The sequence below is a fragment of the Echeneis naucrates genome, chromosome 6, assembly GCF_900963305.1.
Source record: "Echeneis naucrates chromosome 6, fEcheNa1.1, whole genome shotgun sequence".
Lineage (NCBI taxonomy): Eukaryota > Metazoa > Chordata > Actinopteri > Carangiformes > Echeneidae > Echeneis > Echeneis naucrates.
Genome location: NC_042516.1, coordinates 792,798 through 811,768, shown reverse-complemented (window position 1 = coordinate 811,768; position 18,971 = coordinate 792,798). Strand labels below are relative to the sequence as shown.

General features: G+C 40.6%; 1 protein-coding gene across 1 annotated transcript in view; it reads left to right on the top strand.

Moving 5' to 3' along the window:
- Nucleotides 1–18,971, top strand: part of cdk14 (cyclin dependent kinase 14) — a 167,653-nt gene that overhangs the window by 18,735 nt on the left and 129,947 nt on the right. The gene's annotated exons all lie outside the window — the stretch shown is intronic.

Genomic DNA, 18,971 nt, shown 5'->3' with positions numbered 1-18,971 from the left:
GGTCCAGCCTCAAGCCAGAGAAACTGAGCATGCTTGTGCTTCTGGCCCGAAATCTGCCCAACAAACTTTCTTTGTGTGCTTATATTTGTATTATTAGTATCATTATTATGATTTCAACTGTTAGTTGTTGACACGTTCATATCAACAAAAATGACAAGGGAGATACAGTTGGGAAAAATAAGTGAAGAAGTGGTGATGATCATTTTCACACATAATTTTAAAAATAGTGATGACTACTGGATCGAAAGAGACCACACTGTGACATTAGAAAATGTAAAAATACCGTTCTCCAGTGAAGGAAAGTAGTTCAACCTGAAGTCCCTTGATGTGATGACCCTAACCCATTTTCTGATGCAGCATCTGCACACTCTGCAATTGTGGACACAATACATATCAAATAGCTATGTTAATGCATTCATTGTCATGTCACATCTCAGACACTTTCACCCCGTCAGCCTGCTAGCAAGCAGAAGATTATCAGCCCCAGTTTACAGGAAGAGATGTCAACCCCTACTCCTGATGTCTAATTCATTCTGTTCTCTCTCTCCATTTTTAAACTCCAGAGTGTGATTGTGTGAAGTCACTCGCAATCACTCACTGCCTGGCATGTTGAGTGTTGCATGCGGAATTATCTGGCAGGGATCACAGGAGTTCACACATTTCCTCACGCTGTGTTTCTAATATAAGCCTCTTTACATGCTATAACTAACTGCCATTTTAAAAGTGCGAGTCGGAATGAGATTTGTTTTAACTTGCTCAGAGAAACAGTGTCCAGAGAAGGAAATATTGTTCTTGATTCCTCTGTGTTTAAGTAGTCAGATTGTTTTTATACCACTCGGACACACACCAGTTTGACTTTTTGGTTCATAAACTGCTGTCGAAGTTCCATGGTTGATCCTGTGCCAGCCGCAGTAGCATTCAGCTGATGCCTGGCTCTTTTTCATCCGACCTATGGAGAGACAGTCCGTATCTGATTATTTGTTGCAGCATTAATGTACAGGAGAATTTATCATCCAGCTGCTGAGGAAGCTCAGCTGTCAGCAGCAACCTCTGACCTCTGCACCAGGTGAGAGGTGGTGATACCCTAAATATAGCCTGAGCTGAGTGCCTAATGGAGTTTAAACACTGTGTGTGATAGGTGAACACTCATCACATTTACACATCTGAAATGTATTCCAACTCTGCTGTGAGTCAGCACATACAATGAAGTCAACTGCTGCTTTCAAATATAACATGCTGTAATGTTGTCACAGGGAGCTGTGTAGAGGCTCCCCTCGGTGATTGCAAAATCCTTATAGGCAAATCTTGCAGCTCGGCAATTGAATTGGCAACACTCTGTTAGGCTGTGTGTTTTTATACATAATCACAAACAATCCTTATTCAGAGCAGGGTGGAGTGTGTATATCTGACAAGCTCAAACAGGATTGATATTTTATGTTTATCGATGTACTGTAACAGTTAACTGTGGTGGCATTTTTGCTAAATTGTTATAATGGATCAAATTTCAAGTAACATGCATATTTTCTAGGTGTGGTGAAATTGAGCTGGAAGCAAAAAGGAACACTCTGAATTTATTAGTGCACTTTTTTGCAGCTTCCATCTGTGGTCATCCACATTGGATAGAGACAGAGAGCACTAAATAGCTGATAAAAGCAGCTGGAAGGGTTACCTCTGTAAGGATGCCGGGCTTAGCCTTAGGGATTAGTATCTTAGATCAGAGCAGCTCCTCCTTCAGCTCTAAAAGAACCAGTTGAGGTGGATCAGGCACCTGATAAGGATGACCCTATCGGTGCCTTCCTCTGGAGGCATGTCCAGTTGGGAGGAGACCTTGGGGTAGACTATGTATCCCATCTGGCTTGGGAAAAATTGGAAATGGTTGCAGGAGAATGGGATGTATGGAGTTAGCCTGCTGCCAAGGCAGTCTGACCCTGGAAGAATGGATTGATGGCTGGATGGTTGATGCTGGTCCTGTTTTATTTAGAAAAGTCCCAAGTTGTATTTTAATGTGGGTGAACAATTGCTTTAGTGAACATTTGTTTCCTGATTTGGTTTTATCTAGGCACATTCATTTAGATGTAGTTGTAAGTATAGACCACTTGTCTGCCCGTTTTTATTCAGAAACAGCAACATGCTGTCACACTGTGGGGTTGGTGCAGAGTCTTATGAGAGCTAGGATGAACAGCACATGCTCAGATGATGCTGATGTCACAGGGTAATCAAACTGTTATCTGTCAAAACAAGCACCTCCAGGGATACACCCAGTAAAAATGTGTTCCCATTTTCAGACAGGAACTTATGTATTGTTAGAATGGCCGTTATTTTTATTCCTGTGCTAATGTGACATTGGTGTTATTGGTCAAAAGGTGGTGACCAGATCCCACTTAAAGCTGGATTAGGGTTTTCAGTGTGTGGTTGAAAACTCTCTGTGCTGCCTCTTCTTCACCCTCTGAGCTCCTTTCTTCTCCTGAGCCACAGGAAGCTATTGATGGATACCATTTAATGCACCGCTCTGCTGGTTGTGTGTACATGTGAGTGTGGTGTATGTTTGTGTCGGGGTGCATCACTTCATGCACTGCCAAAGGAACAGCACTGCTCTCTTCCTTCTGTGGCTGTACACACTAGGGTGGAGATTATAGATTTATTTTTGTATAGCTCAAGTTTGCGTGTGTGTGTTGGATGCTTTTGTTTGGTTGAGGATGTGCTTCCAGTTTCTACTTCTGGAGGTTTCTGTAATGCATTAGAGTTTATTGCCAGCTCACAATTGGAATTAGGTTTAGGTGAGGATTAGGAAAACAATGACGAGGAAGCTGCCGCGAAGACTGTTTCACCTTAGTAAAGTTCACATGGGCACTGCATCAACAAACTAGTATATGTTTTGACATATAGCAAAGGGAGATTAGGTTTTTGTTTTCCTTTTTGTTTTCCATTTAGCTCTATGTTTGGCCTCCACCATGCTCCCCAGATCTTTAACTGTCTCCTACTGAGCAGTTCATGGGCTGTCAGTTGAAACCATGATACGGTGAGAGCAGGGAAATGGAGCATGTAAATTCAAAACTGGGGAGTGAAAGACACAAAATGTTCTAAAGTGAATTTGTTCTACTATCAACCATTTTCACATTACACACATTTGAAATACTATTAAAATTATTGATTACTGCTTTTATTCTGACAGTTATTTAAGATTATGGATTTTTTTGTGCAGAAGAACCAGAGATAATGTATTTTTTATCCATATCATTGATCGGACCACACATAGCTGCCACTTGAAACCTTTTTCCATGTGCATTCTGATGCAGACTTTGGTTTGTAAAAATTACAGGCTCACCTTCAAGTATTGTAATGAGCTGTGACGCAGCCATCATAACATTTTTAAAAAAGCTAAGAAGACCAAATGAAAAGATGCAACATGCTGGAGGAAGAATAATAAATTGCAGACAAAGGTTAATTATTATCATTACTGTCATTACGATTGTTATTATTTACATTAGCTGTAGCTCATGATTATTGACTGTGGGTAAACTCTCACAGTAGAATAATGTTCATTCATTGCCCCATATTAAAAAAATCTGGTTGCTAACATTTATCTCAGTCTCTATCTCAAGATCATCAGAACAGTGAGTAACTTATGACTTTTTTAAACCTACAGTAACTATCCCACTCCATTCAACGAATTGAATAGTTACTCTCCAAGATCAAGCTCGGGAGGTGAGTCTCTTTTAATAGATTGATTTGACCACACGTTTGGTCTTCTGAATTCAAGGTTTAGCACTATCTTTGTAAAAAAGAAAAAGTATCTTTTCTTTTGCCATCAAAAAAGACAGTTGCACTGAAATGACTCATTCTCCTAGAGGTAGTATTAAGAAAACTGTGGCTACTTTCCTTTCGAAATGTTCACTGGAACTGTCCCATTGAGGCTTGAAAGGTTTCAACCCAACGTTAGTTTTGGGATGTGTCACTGTGATTGGCATGTCCTGTTAGACTATAAATGTTATATCTGCCTTCTCCAGTCAATCTTTCCTCTTTATGGCCCAATTAGAATTTTCTGGCTCTGGTCACAAGCAGATCTTAAACCTAAGCTCCAGACTAACACTGACACAGCATTCCTTTGTCTTCTACAGCCTCCAGTTTAGGTTATGAACAGAATTAAGATTAAGAATTTAGAACTGCAGAAATAAATTTACTCAGTCGAGGTTAAAAATACCTATGTGATATTCTGCTGTCCCATTCCACGAGCCCCATTTTAGCACATAGCCTTTTATCTTCAGTAAACTCATTAACTTTGAGTGCTGTGCATGCGCTTGGCTCATATGACTCCCACTATGGCAGCTAATCCTGACTGACTGACTGTCACAGTTTAAGTTTTCGCCAGAGGCTGTGTTTATTTGCCTCTGTTAATCTGATTTGTGACAGCTGCCAGCTAATCTGAGCGCGCAAACTTGTGAGAAATTCCCCCAATCTGAGGTTGATGGCTTTGTTGAAAGTGAAGTGAGAGCGGGACCCTCTGTGTCCTGGTTCACTCGGCTCACACCTCCATTTGGAGGAAGAGGAATTTAATTTAAATCCGGATAAATTTCCCTCCCTCTGAATCTGAGGATAAGCCCTATCTGGGTAAATTAGGAAGGTTTGTTTTCTGCCATCTCAAACAAACCTTGGGCCCTGAAAAAGTAATTCTGGAAAATTTAGTATGAAGTACATTTGTAGATTTTACAGATTTACAGCCATCATGGTCAACATGACACCCCGAGTGTTAGCATGGGGGCAGGGAGAGCATCTCATTATAAATTGTAAGCGCTCCAAACACATCTTTAATTAACCTACCTCCAATCGACCCTGAAGGAAAACTAATGGTTTAAATATTGCTCATATATTGAAATGCGAATGTGGATGAGCAGCTGACCTAGCAGGCCTCCCTCATCAAGCATGTGGTGATGATGGCACTGAATGAGATGTCTCATCCATCACGTTGAAGGCTGTCGAGCTTCCCCATATGCTCCATGGTTCAGTGTTGCTGGTGTTCACAGGCAGGAAGTGGACCCTGGCCATTCATCAGAGGAAGGTGATCCTGGGGAATTGCACAGAGCAAGGGTAATGGAACTGGATATAACTGCGAATCACCCTGACAGTTATGTTGTGGGCTTAGTCATTACCCTTGCAGATTTTAGGCAAAGTAAGACTGAATGTCTAAAGCCCTGCTGACCTGTAATGTCTATAACATCCAATCAAATGAATGTGTAGCGGTTCTCTAATTGTATTGCCATTTAGAGGAGAAACATTTCTTGCTGTTCAGCTGTGATGCTACAGAAAAGCAAGAGTCTTACTCTTTTGTGCATGACCTAGTTTTTATTTCCCCGATGCAGACTTCCTGCAGCCATGATGTGTGATAGGAGGAAGGACAGAGGGAGCAGGACCGTGATAAGACATCACAAGTCCTCCTTAAGAGGAAGTCAAAAGTGAAGCAAACTCAGCTTGTGTCTTTGACCCAGACAACCTCTGTTTGCATCTGATTTCCCCCCAACAGTCATTAGTATCTTTGACACATAACCAGTACCAGACTCTCTTCAATATTTCTTCTTCACCATACTTTTTTCAATGGCATAGTGTTTTTCAGTTTGTCAGTCAAACATCTTTCTGTAAATAACAGCCAACCTCCAGAATGACTAGATCTTGTTCCACACATGTAGTGTGCTAATTGGCTTGCTGATGGTGATGCCATTAACTAATAACTTACGTATTTGGCATTGGATGAAAAGGCATGTTTGGATCAGTCATAGTATGAAACCAAATTACTGGGCCCATAAAAGTACAGAGGTTTAATATCCAGCCTTTCATGGAGCAACATGAACTTCAGAATATATTTTGTGAAAGCAGGAGGTAATTGCAAGTTACCTAACATAAGCAAACTAGTGAGTTGTTTATTTCACTTCTAATATATACAGAGCACCCATAAACTCCACCAGCATCCTTTAATGAAAGAGGGGGCACGTGAAAGAGGCAGCACAGTGGTTAGCGCTGTCGCCCCACAATAAGAAGGTTGCTGGTTTCGGTTCCCGGTCCTTTCTGTGCTGTGTTCTCCCTGTGTCTGTGTGGGTTTCTTCTGGGTACTCTGGTTTCCTCCCACCGTCCAAAGACGTGTATGTGTAGGTTAACTGGTGACTCTAAATTGACCGGTGTGAATGTGAGTGTGGCTGGTTGTTGGTCTCTGTCTGTCTCTGTGTTGGCGCTGCGATGGACTGGTGACCTGTCCAGGGTGTACCCCGCCCCTCGCCTGATGTGTGCTTGGATTGGCTCCAACAGCCCTGCAACCTGGATATGGATGAAGATGCGAGTGAGCGATCTTGTTGCTTCTGCGCTGAACCTCCAGTTAAGTATCTAAGAGTTCAGAGAAGCAGCAGAAAGGAAGCTGAATGATGTGCTTATTTGGAAGGGAATATATGTTTTAAATACTTACTAACTTACTAAGACCCCGGAAAAAAAGTAGTTTAACTTCTTTACATTCAATCATTTTACCGCTTAATCTCCTGTCAGGCAGCACTTTCCTAAGGAATTATATTTTTTAACTACTGTATTTCTAACTCTTACCATGTCCAGCTCTCTCTGACTCAAACAGCCGATCTGCAGAGTAATACAGTCGTATGCCGTAGTTGTACCTTTTTGTAGTAACGTGATAGTTAAATGGTACTTAACTGTAGTTCTGAAGGTGAGAGCTGTTAGATGAATATTTAAAATAAAGTGTCCACCTAAACTGGTGTTGCCAAGGTGTGCCTTGGATTTTTCCATGATCCCACAAAAGTCCACCGGGTGCCCAGGATTTTGAACTGACTGCCCATGGCGACTCAATCCATCTGTCTTTGCAGCCCTTTTAGATGACAAAGTGGTTTCTTCAGGGGAGGGAGAAAGCCCCTTCATCAGAACAGGGTTTCTTTCACCTGATTTTTGTGTTCCACTGTCAACCCATACGTGGACCGGACCTTTATTAAGGTAAGGGAAGGCCAGTGGTTTGAAAGGGGAGGCCTCCCAGTTTATCAAACTGGTCACCTAAACTCAAAAAAGATGCTGAAATTACAATATGCAGTTGTCATAGGATCACCACACCATTATTCCATTATATCTTAGTAAATAGTTGTTTACTGCTGTAGTATTGATCAAAATCTTGTTTATAGGACCTTTAAAACCAAAGGATGTTTTTAACACTAGTTAAGACTAGTTGCAAGATGTGTGAGGCAGAAAATGTCTAACGTGTTGGACAAGATAGACTAACATAATTCACTGCCTTTGTGTTGTCAGGCAGAAATCAGTCTTTGGTTGTGTTTTCCCCCTCACTCTTTGTCTCACACTGAGCCCAACGAATCAATGCCAGCCTGATATGCTGAGGATGATATTTCCTTAAATGAGCAGGCTGTGTGTGGGAGAAAGGAGAAATAAAGCCATGCCTTTTGACCTTTGGAGTCAGACAAATACAGATTTTTTCCTTTTTTTTAACCTAAATTTAGATGCTGTTTTCTCCGCAGCAATCAGATGACGAGGTTGGGGTTTGGTCAGAGATTTGACCTGCATGTGTTAGTGAGAGCTCAGCTATGTGACAATGTGTTCTTGCTCCACTATTTCACCCCAATCTGCGGAGCAAGGGAGCATGACATTTCAAGGAGGCAAGAAACTACAGAGGGACATGTCTGGGGTTGATATATTTGGGGGGTCAATGTGATGAATTGAACTGGTTCTGGCCTTTTAGGATGAACTGAATACTGTTCACCAGTGCATACATAAGTATGATGCAGCTCATACTGATATTGCAGAATTCACCATTTCTCACGCTATGGGTTGGCTGTGGGAAGCCCTCAATCTGGTTTTATCATATGCTGCAGAATTTTACTGTTAATAATGTTTTCGCAACTTCTCAACACCAGCTTAACGTCAAAGATTCTTTATAATAAATACACTGCGTGCACAATTCTTCTGGAAGTTGTATTTTTGATAATTCATTTTATGTTAATAAAGATCAAACCTGAATATTTAAGTTAGTAAAAGTCAGGTTTTGTATTTAAGAGAATATCTCTATTAGTGTGCAGAATTATTAGGCGACTAAAATTTGAAAAACAAAATTTCTCATGTCACCTGTGTATTTTCATTTATTAAAGTAAAAATAATGGCCAAACACCTGAAAATGTACAAATAACAGCACCCCCCCCCCCAAAAAAAAAAAAAAAAAAAAAAAAAATTCTGTGATAAGCCTTCCATTCATGGCATTCTCCCAAACGCTGTTCAGAAAGTTGTACTGTTTTCCTTCATGGTAAATCTACCATTTTAGAAGGGCCCACAAGTTCCCAATAGGGTTTAATTCAGGTAAGGAAGTGCAGCATGTCATTTTCATTGTCATCTTTAAGGCCTTTACTGGCAAGCCGTGCAGTGGAGTACTTTGGTGCATGTGATGGAGCATTGTCCTGCATAAAAATCTTGCAGACTTTTTTTTGCTGTACCACTGCTTGAAGAAATTGTCCTCTAAAAACTCAGTAGTTCTGGGTTCTGATTTTAAGTCTATCTTCAAATCAACTCAGCTCATCTTGTTGCCAGTTGACTTTTGCAACAAAACGTTTGTTCTGTGATCACAACCAAATAGCTTTGCAATTTAAAGTGTGCTGCATCCCTCTGATAGATTGTTTTTCCAACTTTTGACTTTTCAGAGTCAGTCAAATCTAATTTTTATCCCATTTTGCCTGAGAAAATGAATCTGCTTAATACTTATGCACACTTTGACATAGCGTGTTGTTCTCCTTCGGCCACAACTGTCCTCATTACACATCACATCACCTGATGTGCTCAAATCCAATAAGCATTCAAGTTTATACAGCTTGGAGTTGGAAAATATGCATAAAAATTGTGATATGGTCAAAATACTCACTTGCCGAATAATTGTACACACAGTGAAATCTAATGATGATTAATGTGGCGACTAACGTTCTCAGTATAGGTCTACCTTTAATGAAAGTGTTTTGGTGCTTAACTTTTAACTGGCACAAGGAATAGAAACGATCTGCTTGTCTGCCAATCAGCAGTTAGTCCATCGGGTCATTCTAAACCAAAGTCCCACAGAAGTGTGGGTACACTGTCCTGCCTTTGTCCTTCATTTCATTTTATCTTAGTAGACAATTAAGAAAACTGTGCCATAATTGCTGTTTTTTGACTTTGGTAAGGTCACAGAGTCCTTTGACCTTTTGACCAACAAAATCTAATCACAGTTAATCTTTTGGCTGCCATATTTAATTTAAATTTTCCTTATCTTCTGTGTTTTACAGTTTATTATATTAATGAGACAGCTGAGTTATTGGTCTTAGCTTTTACATCCAATTATACTGTTCTTGCAAAAAACTGTCACACAGATCATATTTGATAAATTGCGCGATGGAAAATGCCAACTTTCTAGATGATTATTAATTAACCTCTGTTGTAAGTTTATGTATCGTGAAATTATTGAGGAAGGTGTTATTAATAGTCCCACGTATTTAAGACTATACTGTCACCCAAAAAAGTATATGGGGTTCTTATGAAGTCAGAAAGTACAGAGTTGAACGTGAGAGTGAGTAGCAGACAGACCAGAGAGACCTCATAGGTGGCAGGTAGTTGCACAGAGCTGCAGGCACTCAGCTCTGGTGTCGAGACTGGTGATTAAATGTTGTGCAGCAGCTGGTGCCTATATTAAAGCATCTAATCACCCTTGAATGATGGTGGCAACACACTCTGTCGCCTCATTCAAACCTCATTTGAATCAAAAGCAACAAGCATAAACACGGGTGAAATGTGTTGATGGCTCTGGGACGCTGCACTACAGAAATTTGCCAAAAGCACAAGAGGGAAAAAGTCAAAGTCTGAATATTCAATCAGCAAAACCACACAAGCAGACATCACTGTAGAATACTGAATGAATGGACTGCTAATTAAGCAGCTCATTAAATCAAACATGATATATGTGTACCAGGTTGCACATAGGCATACCACTGTGCACTTTGAGCTAAATGAATAATTGATCATTGATTTTAAAGCAGAGCTGCAACATTAGTAAGTCATAAACATGACTGAGAAAGTGATTTATAATTGTGTCTTTATACAGTGTGGCACTTTAATAGGGTGAGAAAATCCATTTACTTAACTGTCACAGTTTTGGGGGGGCGTTGACTAAATATTTTGTGTATTGTTTACACTGAGTAAGTATTGTGATGCCCCAGTTAGTAGCTGGCACTAGAGCCTAACCCTAACCCATTTGACTAATAGCATGAATGAGCCCATACTCAACAAGTCATTGTTTTCTGATATCTGCTAACCGCTAATTGCTAATTGCTCAACAACCATTTGTGGCAGGGAGGCTTCAAGATCACATTAACTATGTCATGTCACACACACACAGACAGGGACATGCTATTAATGTCCCTACTTTATTCCAACTCGACGCAATCAAACTGGCAGAAACCACTTCTGAGAGAAACAACATGTACTTTGATTTATTATTCAACCATGTGTTGAATGGACAGGGAGGAGTTTATGACCTTTACTTTCACCAACCACCAGAGCGCTGGCTTCACTTTTAGGGAGTTGTTTCCATCCACCCAGGGTTCACCCTGGACAGGTCGCCAGTCCATCGCAGAGCCAACACAAAGAGACAGACAGAGATCAACAACCACTCATACTCAGACCTACAGACAATTTAGAGTCACCAGTTAACCTAAACATGCATGTTGGACAGTGGGAGGAAACCGGAGTACCTGGAGGAAACCCACACAGACACAGGGAGAACATGTAAACTCTGCATAGAAAGGCCCCAGACCGGGACTCAAACCTGTGGCCTTCTTATTGTGGGCCGACAGCGCTAACCACTATGCTGCCGTGCTGCCCTTATTCAACTTTATATGTAGTAATTAATACAGTCGTTATTCTGTTTCTAAAAACTGACCATGGGGTTGTAAAGTGAAGCCAATGCCAACCCAACCAGTTAATACAAACCTGTGCACTCCCTGGCTCTACTTCTGTTGAACATTCATTCATGTGCTCTTTGTGGTGATTGTTGAGTTTCTCTTTACAACACAGTCAGGTCTACATTTTGCCTGTAGATACACAGCCTTGAGATGATGCACATTGCGATTTGGCACTATACAATAAAAGCTGAATTACTGTGGTGGAATGAAACTAAACAAAAAATAAAAATAGAGAGGGCCTTGATCTCCCTCCAAAATTTCACATTTTCCACATACTTTCTAATAATGCTAATAAAACATAAAATGTAAGAGAGACTCTGCATCTCTTTACATCAAAATGTTTTCCATCCCTAGTTGTAGCAAACAATTCATTTCCAGGCTTAATGGACTGCAGACTTCAGCCACTAAAAGAGAAAATATAGAGTTGAAATGTTTACTGTTACTCAAGCAAAATTAAGTTATGGTGAGGGTGCAGTAAGGTCATATATGATTTTATTTGAGGGAAAAAATAAAACACAAAGGTGACAGGACAACAGATATATCTGTTATGGTCTCATGTTGGAAGGATAATTAGGCAGATAATATCAGTATTAACAGGTGTTCTGGGGTCTACAGATACATCATCAGCGCTCAACTGTCCTAGTTAAATACTTCTCATGTGCTTAATGAAATCAATGTCTGCATGTCACGCAAAACCACAATAAGCCCACAGAAGTGTGAGGCAGCTGTATGACAATCACTTTTTCTTCCTCCTGCTGCCAAAGCTAGCAAAAGCTGCTTTGTTGACAGGCTCCCTCACTGAATCTGGGATGGCAACAAAGGAAGTCTTTCATCCTCAGTGGCTGGGTTGCTATCTGCAGGAGGCTGCAACCTTCCCTTATCAGGCTCCAGATAAACCACTTTGTCATTCAACAGTTTAGCACTACCAAAGCCTGAGGATTCATGGCTTCGCTCTCAAATGGACAGCTTTTTAAAATGCAGGGCTTCACATTTATAGCACAATCCCAATCAAAGCTGAACTGTCTTTTGATTCCTCTCCTGTCCCAGGAATAAGAAAAATAATGGTGTCATTCTTCAATTATTTGGCCCAAGAAATAAAATTTGACATTTTTCCACATTGTTATGTCCAGGTAATCTGGGGGCCAGTAAATCTTTGGTTTGCTTCAACATGGTTTTCAAAAGATGGGTTCCCAACATTTATTTTTGATTCCAGCACATGTACCAAATGCTGGAAATGTGTGTTCCCAGGCAGCAAAGATGCTCCACATAAGCCTGTGGGACTTCTCATGGTGACATAAACTCCAGGGTCCATTTTGGCAGCTGATTCTGATTTAGTTTGAGTTTTACTCCAAAATACTTAATGAATTGAATGACAACTTTTTTCCTAATAAACGCCCCTGTTATTTGAAACTTAGTTCCTGTGCCATCACTGTAGAGCATTTCTGTTTTACAGCAGCTCCATGTTGGACAGGAGAAGATATTGGGGGGGAATGATTTTCCCCAACGTTCTTTTAAAGAAGTAAATTCTGCCTTCAGGATGCCTCATCTTAGAAAAGTAAACACTGAACACTCAATATGTCATTGGTTATCAACGTATGTCTGTTGCGTACCAACCAAAGCTAGATTTCTCACTGAAATATCTCAATGTGTCTCCACTCAGCTGTAACATGACCAATAAGGGCCTGTGTTCCCGCAGCTGGTCCTAGATGTTCAGCTCATTGCCGGGTCAGGGCCCAGGGGTAGCCTGGAATGAGCCCTCACCATCAAGCCACAACACGTGGGTAAAATCTGTCATGAGAATCAGAGAATAAGTTCCATCTGCTGACATTTGGTTGGTGGTGTATAAATAATAAAACCAAATAGCTACGTGGTGGAGAAGTGAAGCTCATGTATGTTAAACCTAAAGTTTAGTAAAGATTTGGGGATTTTTAAGATTTTTAGAAAGCTTGTTTAACACACTCATATCTTACTGGCACATGAGCTGTGTCCCATTTGGGGTGCAGACCAGCCTGGTCTGTGCAGGATTCCTTTGTGTCACCAGCGGTGAGTGCATTTACTGCTGTAGCTGAGGCTGCAACACAAATAAAAAAACAAAACAACTAATCTTTTAAGATCCTTGGTTTTAACAGGTGTACCGTTAGCTGAAACCCATTACATTACATTTAAACATGTAATCTGCTGCTTGTTGCTGCAGCAATATTTTCATGACTGATGCTCAATCAATCTTAGGATAGGTGTGACAGTAAAGGATCTGTCCTGTGGTGCTTGGGTTTCGCAGGAAAAAGAGAACATATTTGTTTGTTATATTTGAAAGAACCTTTGAAATGTGACAGGCTAGTCACACCAACTGTGGCATATTAGGTCCAAAACTGCAGCCTCAGAAGAATACAGCTCCTGAGTGAGGAAACAGCTATTAATCAGGAACTATTCAGGTCCCAGTGCTAATTACCATGGTTACACAATGCTACAGGACCGGCCGAACAGTCCAAACATGGCTCTTCCTTATCTAAAACCTAAGATCAAGTTCATTTTACATTTAGTATGCAAAGACAGTACATCTGTCCTACATTCACCCCAAATGGATACACAACCTGATTTAACATCATCACCATGACATCCACTCCCCTTTTCATGTTAGCTAACATTATTAATACTTATAACAGATGACCTATTTGTGCAGTCTTATATTTGTGTGGGGGTTGATAAGTGGGAGATGCAAAATTTGGAAACAAGTTACCTCTAACTATGGCTCTCAATAACACACAAAGAAGTGTCATGGCTCACTCAGGCATCCTGCTGTGATGACAGGAGAACATCTCAGAGCTGCTCGTTGAGGTGTGATTGGTTGCTGTTCAACTAAAATGTGTAGCTGCTGAAAGTTTTTCTGAGCTCTTGCAGGGTGGGGTCAGCAATAACGTCACCTCTGGTGTATTTGCCTCCTCCCAAATGTCAGAGAACAAAAATGTTTTGTATAGGATCATGAGACTGTTGTTAGCCATACTTGCATTATACTGAATGGATGACTGTGTTATACATAAAGTCGGCTGATATACTGTGACTGGTGCGACTATTGTGAGCAGGGATGGAGCTAATGACCCATTTCATTAAACAGAAATTCAGATTTATTTAGTGCAGAGACTTCTTTGCAGGCTGAATGTGGATTGGTCGAATGGTCATAAACTAGTTTTTTTAAGACATGTTACAAAAAAACCTAATGATGTCTTCTTCCCCACTTTCTACAGTACCTTGCTTGTTTCCCACTTGTGCATCAGTGCAAGGTGATATCAAGGTGAGCCTGACCACGTGCAGTACCCATGACTACGACAATGATTGCCTCACTGTCGAAGAGAAAAAGAACACTTTAAAAGGTTAAGTTAGCAGCAAGGGTGTGCAAATCAGCAGCAACCCTCTTACCTCAATTCAACCTCAGCTAATTATAAATGTCATGCAGTGGAGGCTTAGCTTAGAAAACATGAACAAACAAAGAACAGAAATTTGATCTTTCCTTTTTCCTTATGTAAACCATATTAACTGTCTTTCCAATTTTTTTATTGTCCACAAATTCAGACCAACCTCTCCTCAGTCTGAGATCAGAAACAGGCATAGTGGTTAGCGCTGTTGTCCCACAATAAGAAGGTTGCAGGTTCAGTTCCCGGTCTGGGTCCTTCCTGTGCTCCCATGGGTTTCCTCCCACCATCCAAAGACAAAAACCACATGCTGCTGCACTATCGATGACCACTGAAATAAGCAACGCATTTTCTATATATATATATGTATTTTTTTTTTTTAGGCTTACTGATCTGAGTACTAAATCAATCTTGACCCTTGAGCCTTGTTATGGTTTCACCCCAGTCTTGAACTTCACAGTAATGATGTCTCAGTCTGTTCTAGGTCCTTGAGGCCGCTATAGAATCCTTGAGGAGACTTGTTGCCATCTGCTGGTCAACATGAACCCAAATCCTGTCTACGTGTCTGTCAATTTGTCATCATCCACAGCCCACACTCACGCAAAGAAAACAAATTCTGAGATTTAACATTGGCCTCATCTGGGGCAGTCCTCAAACAGCGCTAAGTGCTCCCTGTTACTTATACCTAAAGAGCTGCACAGCTACGTGAAGCAGAGCTTCAAGCCAAGGTCAATCCAGCTTTAGATGTCATCCTGTACAGTGCTATACGCATTCCCTCTTTGTCACTTTGTGCAGGTTTGTTACAGTAAAATGTGAGAGCTAATCTGAGCGCCTTGAGCGGTGTGCTTAATAATGAATGGGGATTATGGTGCTTCTTTAAATTCTTCAGCGGGCCCGTCAGTTTTATGCGCCTGTGTTGTATCATCCCTCCGATTTGCATTTGGATGCTTGTCAGCGGCACAAAGCAGCAGTTTATCCCTTATAGCAAACAAACAGCAGACTGATGAGCTGTTTGGCCATGAGCTATGAAGAGGTAATTGTCTGGTGGCTTGTCCCCTCAGGCTGACCTGTTGTTTTATAAGGCTTAAAGGAATTGTACACTGAACTCATGACACAAAATGTTTTCAAATTATTTTATTTCTAGTTTGCTGTTTGTGTGTGTGACTTTTATTCTTTTTTGCCATCGATCTGCACGGTCCCAGGATTGGCAGGCAATTTGCAGCCCACTGCAGAATAACAATGACAGAGTGACAGAGGGGCAGTGTGAAGAGGAGAGGCCATGGGCATCAGCAGGATCTTAAATCCAGATACAGGCAGTTGGTTGAAAGCACAGTGCGCAGATGTGTGATCTGAATTCAAGAGGAATTTAGGCCAAACAGGGGTTGAATATCACTGAACATTTTTCCGCACACACATAAACACACACAGACACAGAAACCCATATAAACAGCTGGAGTACTAAGAACAGCAGCTGTGCACTCCAGCTTCTCTAGGTCAGTCAGTTCTCTGTCATGGACGGCGTGAAGTGGATATGGTGCTTCTGCGGCATTATTCGCTTTTGTCCTTGTCAATCCATAGGCACATTTTTTCGAGAGGTAGGTGGTTGCTTTTTGTCTCTGGACTTACTCTTAGATTAGCAAGGAGGAGTCAAGGTTGTCTGCAGGCCCAAACACACTCCTACATATTCTCTGCAACTTCAGTTGCACATTCTGAAAGAGTCTGATGAAATGTGCCTCACAACCCAGAGAGTTCAGCCAATTTCAGCAGCATCAGTGAAAACACTGCTCATTTTAATGGCATCCCAAGGTGGACCCTGACTTTCAGTCCTGTCCAGGTTTAACTGGTGTAATGACAGCCAGCTTCTCCTGACCATGTCGCGAGGAGATTCCTGCTGTAGGTGTGAGCATTGAATTGCTACTCAATCATTTCATTTCTTTTCAACCTGATGATACCTGGAGTAAAATAATTCCAAGTGTCCTACAGTCATATAGAACCTATGGTACTTTATACATGATTTACTAAAGTGAGATTGCATTATTATATTCATTCTCTGGGTGAAATTGGGAATAAATAAATAAATAAATAAATAAATAAATAAAAATAAAATAATAAAAAAATAAAATGCATTTATAGAATATGAGTGAATTTACTGCTATCTCTTTTCATAGTAAGATTAGCAGTGATGTGTGTGAGGTGACAGTGGTGAATACAAGTTAACTTAAAGAGTGGCAGACAAGTCTAGACAACATGTTTATCTGTAGCTGGTGAGATCGTGAAGGTTTGCTCTTGTATTTGTTTGCTTCTTTTCACTTCTCTTACAAACTGTGACCTAAAAGAAATGTGCTCACATACTGTTTTAAAGCCTCTGCATGCCTATACAGGGTTTTCACTTATTCCATAGCTACATTTGATGAATGTTGCTACATTCAATATAGTAGCACAACAATGAATCATGAAAAAAAAAACAAAAAAAAACAAAAACAAATTCAAGCTACTGTACTGAAATTATTTAGATTAAATTTCCTTATGTCCAGAGACACATAAATATGCTTTGTTTGGCCACATTTTTATAGACATTTTATGTTAAGTGTATCCAAATCCACTTCTAAAAACAAGGAAGAGTTTGTGTTAAACTCTATGTGTCATGTGTTCAGACCCATAGGTGGACTCACTTGCTCCGATGGGGGTTATCCAGGTATGATATCCAGGTCAGAGACATTCAACAGGTTTTTGAGGTTATGTCTGAATGATCATATGACTCAGCTAAGTGAATGCTATTATAAGGCGGTTGTAGGTCTGCAGTTGAGAGAGAAACACTGCTGCATACGACCACTGTGATTCCTGAAAAAGGTTAAAGCCAGAATCTGAGATGGAGGAGTCACATTGACTATTGAATTTTGCTTTTCCCACATTAAAAGCTGACAGTTGTAAAAGCAATGTGAAGAAAGTGATGGCCTTTGGTCCAGTATTACAGGTGGATAACACCAGTTGCAGTTGACCAGCATGCTTAAATCAGTTTGGAAGATTTTCTGCTGTTCTTCACTGCAGAGCCTCCCAAGCTCTGTCAGGTTGGACAATTACAAGCTTGTTGCAACACACCCACCAAGAATTATGGTTATAATCACTGGCATGGCTTTTTAAGTAGAACTGAGAAGGTAAGAATGTGTTGCTCAACTCAGATCTTCCTGTTTCAGGCCGATAGAGTGGAAAGCACAGTTTTCCTTCTGTCCTCATAACAACATACCTGCTGCAGTGGAGCTCAGTGGAAATAGACTTAATAATGGCAGATGTTACGAGGAGTTAACACTTGGATTCAATCGCACGGAATGGATAAATGGGTTGAAGTAAGCGGACCAGAACAAACCAATGTAAATTCAGATTTCCTTGCACTTTGCCCATATAATGTTTCCCAGTTGTATTTGGGAGTGCTCCTTACTTGAATTATGAGCTATTGGCAATTTACAGTGAGACAAATGTATTATTTTTGTTGAGAACTGCACCAGAAAAATACAAATGCAATGAATACTTTTCTTCTTCTGCTTTAGACTCTGCTCTGTTTGTCCCTGTCTCACTTCCAATCTCATTTGCTGCTCTTTTTCTCACCTTTTACTCCCAGATGGATCCTCCAGTCAGCCCAGTGGCCTTTACACAGTGTTTTGTGTGTGTGGTTGCTTCTGGACCACAGGCAGAGTGTTTTGTGTATAACGCTGAATAATTAATGACCTACAGGGCTTTTCCCCACTATTCTCTACCCCGCCTGCTTCCCCGGGTGTGTGTGTATGTCTGTCCTGTTAAATCCTGTTAAAATGCAAATAATTTTCTCTCTATCTTTCTTCTTGTGATGTCGGTTTGGAAATCAACTCAGGTTTATCCTCCGCCCGTGCTCTTATTGTGGATTTCACACCTTCCTGCCTTAGCAGAGCACAATAGGCATAGCATGGTTACTGTGGCAACAATCCTGTCAGTCAAGGTCATCCATGACAGAGAGAAAGAGAGCCGGGAATACCAGGGCTGAGAGTGAATCTGAGTGAGAACGTGAACAAAGGAAAAGTCTCCTCCATCTGATATTTTTTATTTTGTAGCGTGGCGGCGCGTGAAATGATTTGGGAGACAGCGTCCCTTCTTTGATGAATACAGGAAACATGTTAGAGAGGGGTTTTCAAAATACATTCACACACAGTAACTGTAACACAGTCCTGCAGTCCTGTAGCCACTTGTATTTAAAAGTTTATCCTATAAACTCGTTGCTTTTGAAGTATTTCTCTCACATTATTGACACATTCATCTGTCTTCACCTAGTGGCTGTTAGCAGACATGACATTTGGGGAAAAAATAAAACTCACTTGAGATAATTCACTCTGGTTAAAGAAGGCTAAGGTCTCTGTTAAACACGTAGTTAAAAATAATCTTTCTTCTCTCCTTTCTCTCTTACTTTCTCCAAAGTGATGGAAGGCAATGAGCCAACCATGTAAACAGTCAGAGTAAGGGATCAAATTAAAGGCCAAAAATTTTTGCCTCTTCCTTTTTGCACGTTGAAATCATTTGAAAGGGAGGTAAGCTTCCCTCTTGAAATTAGTATTAGAATATGTATATAGAAGTATAT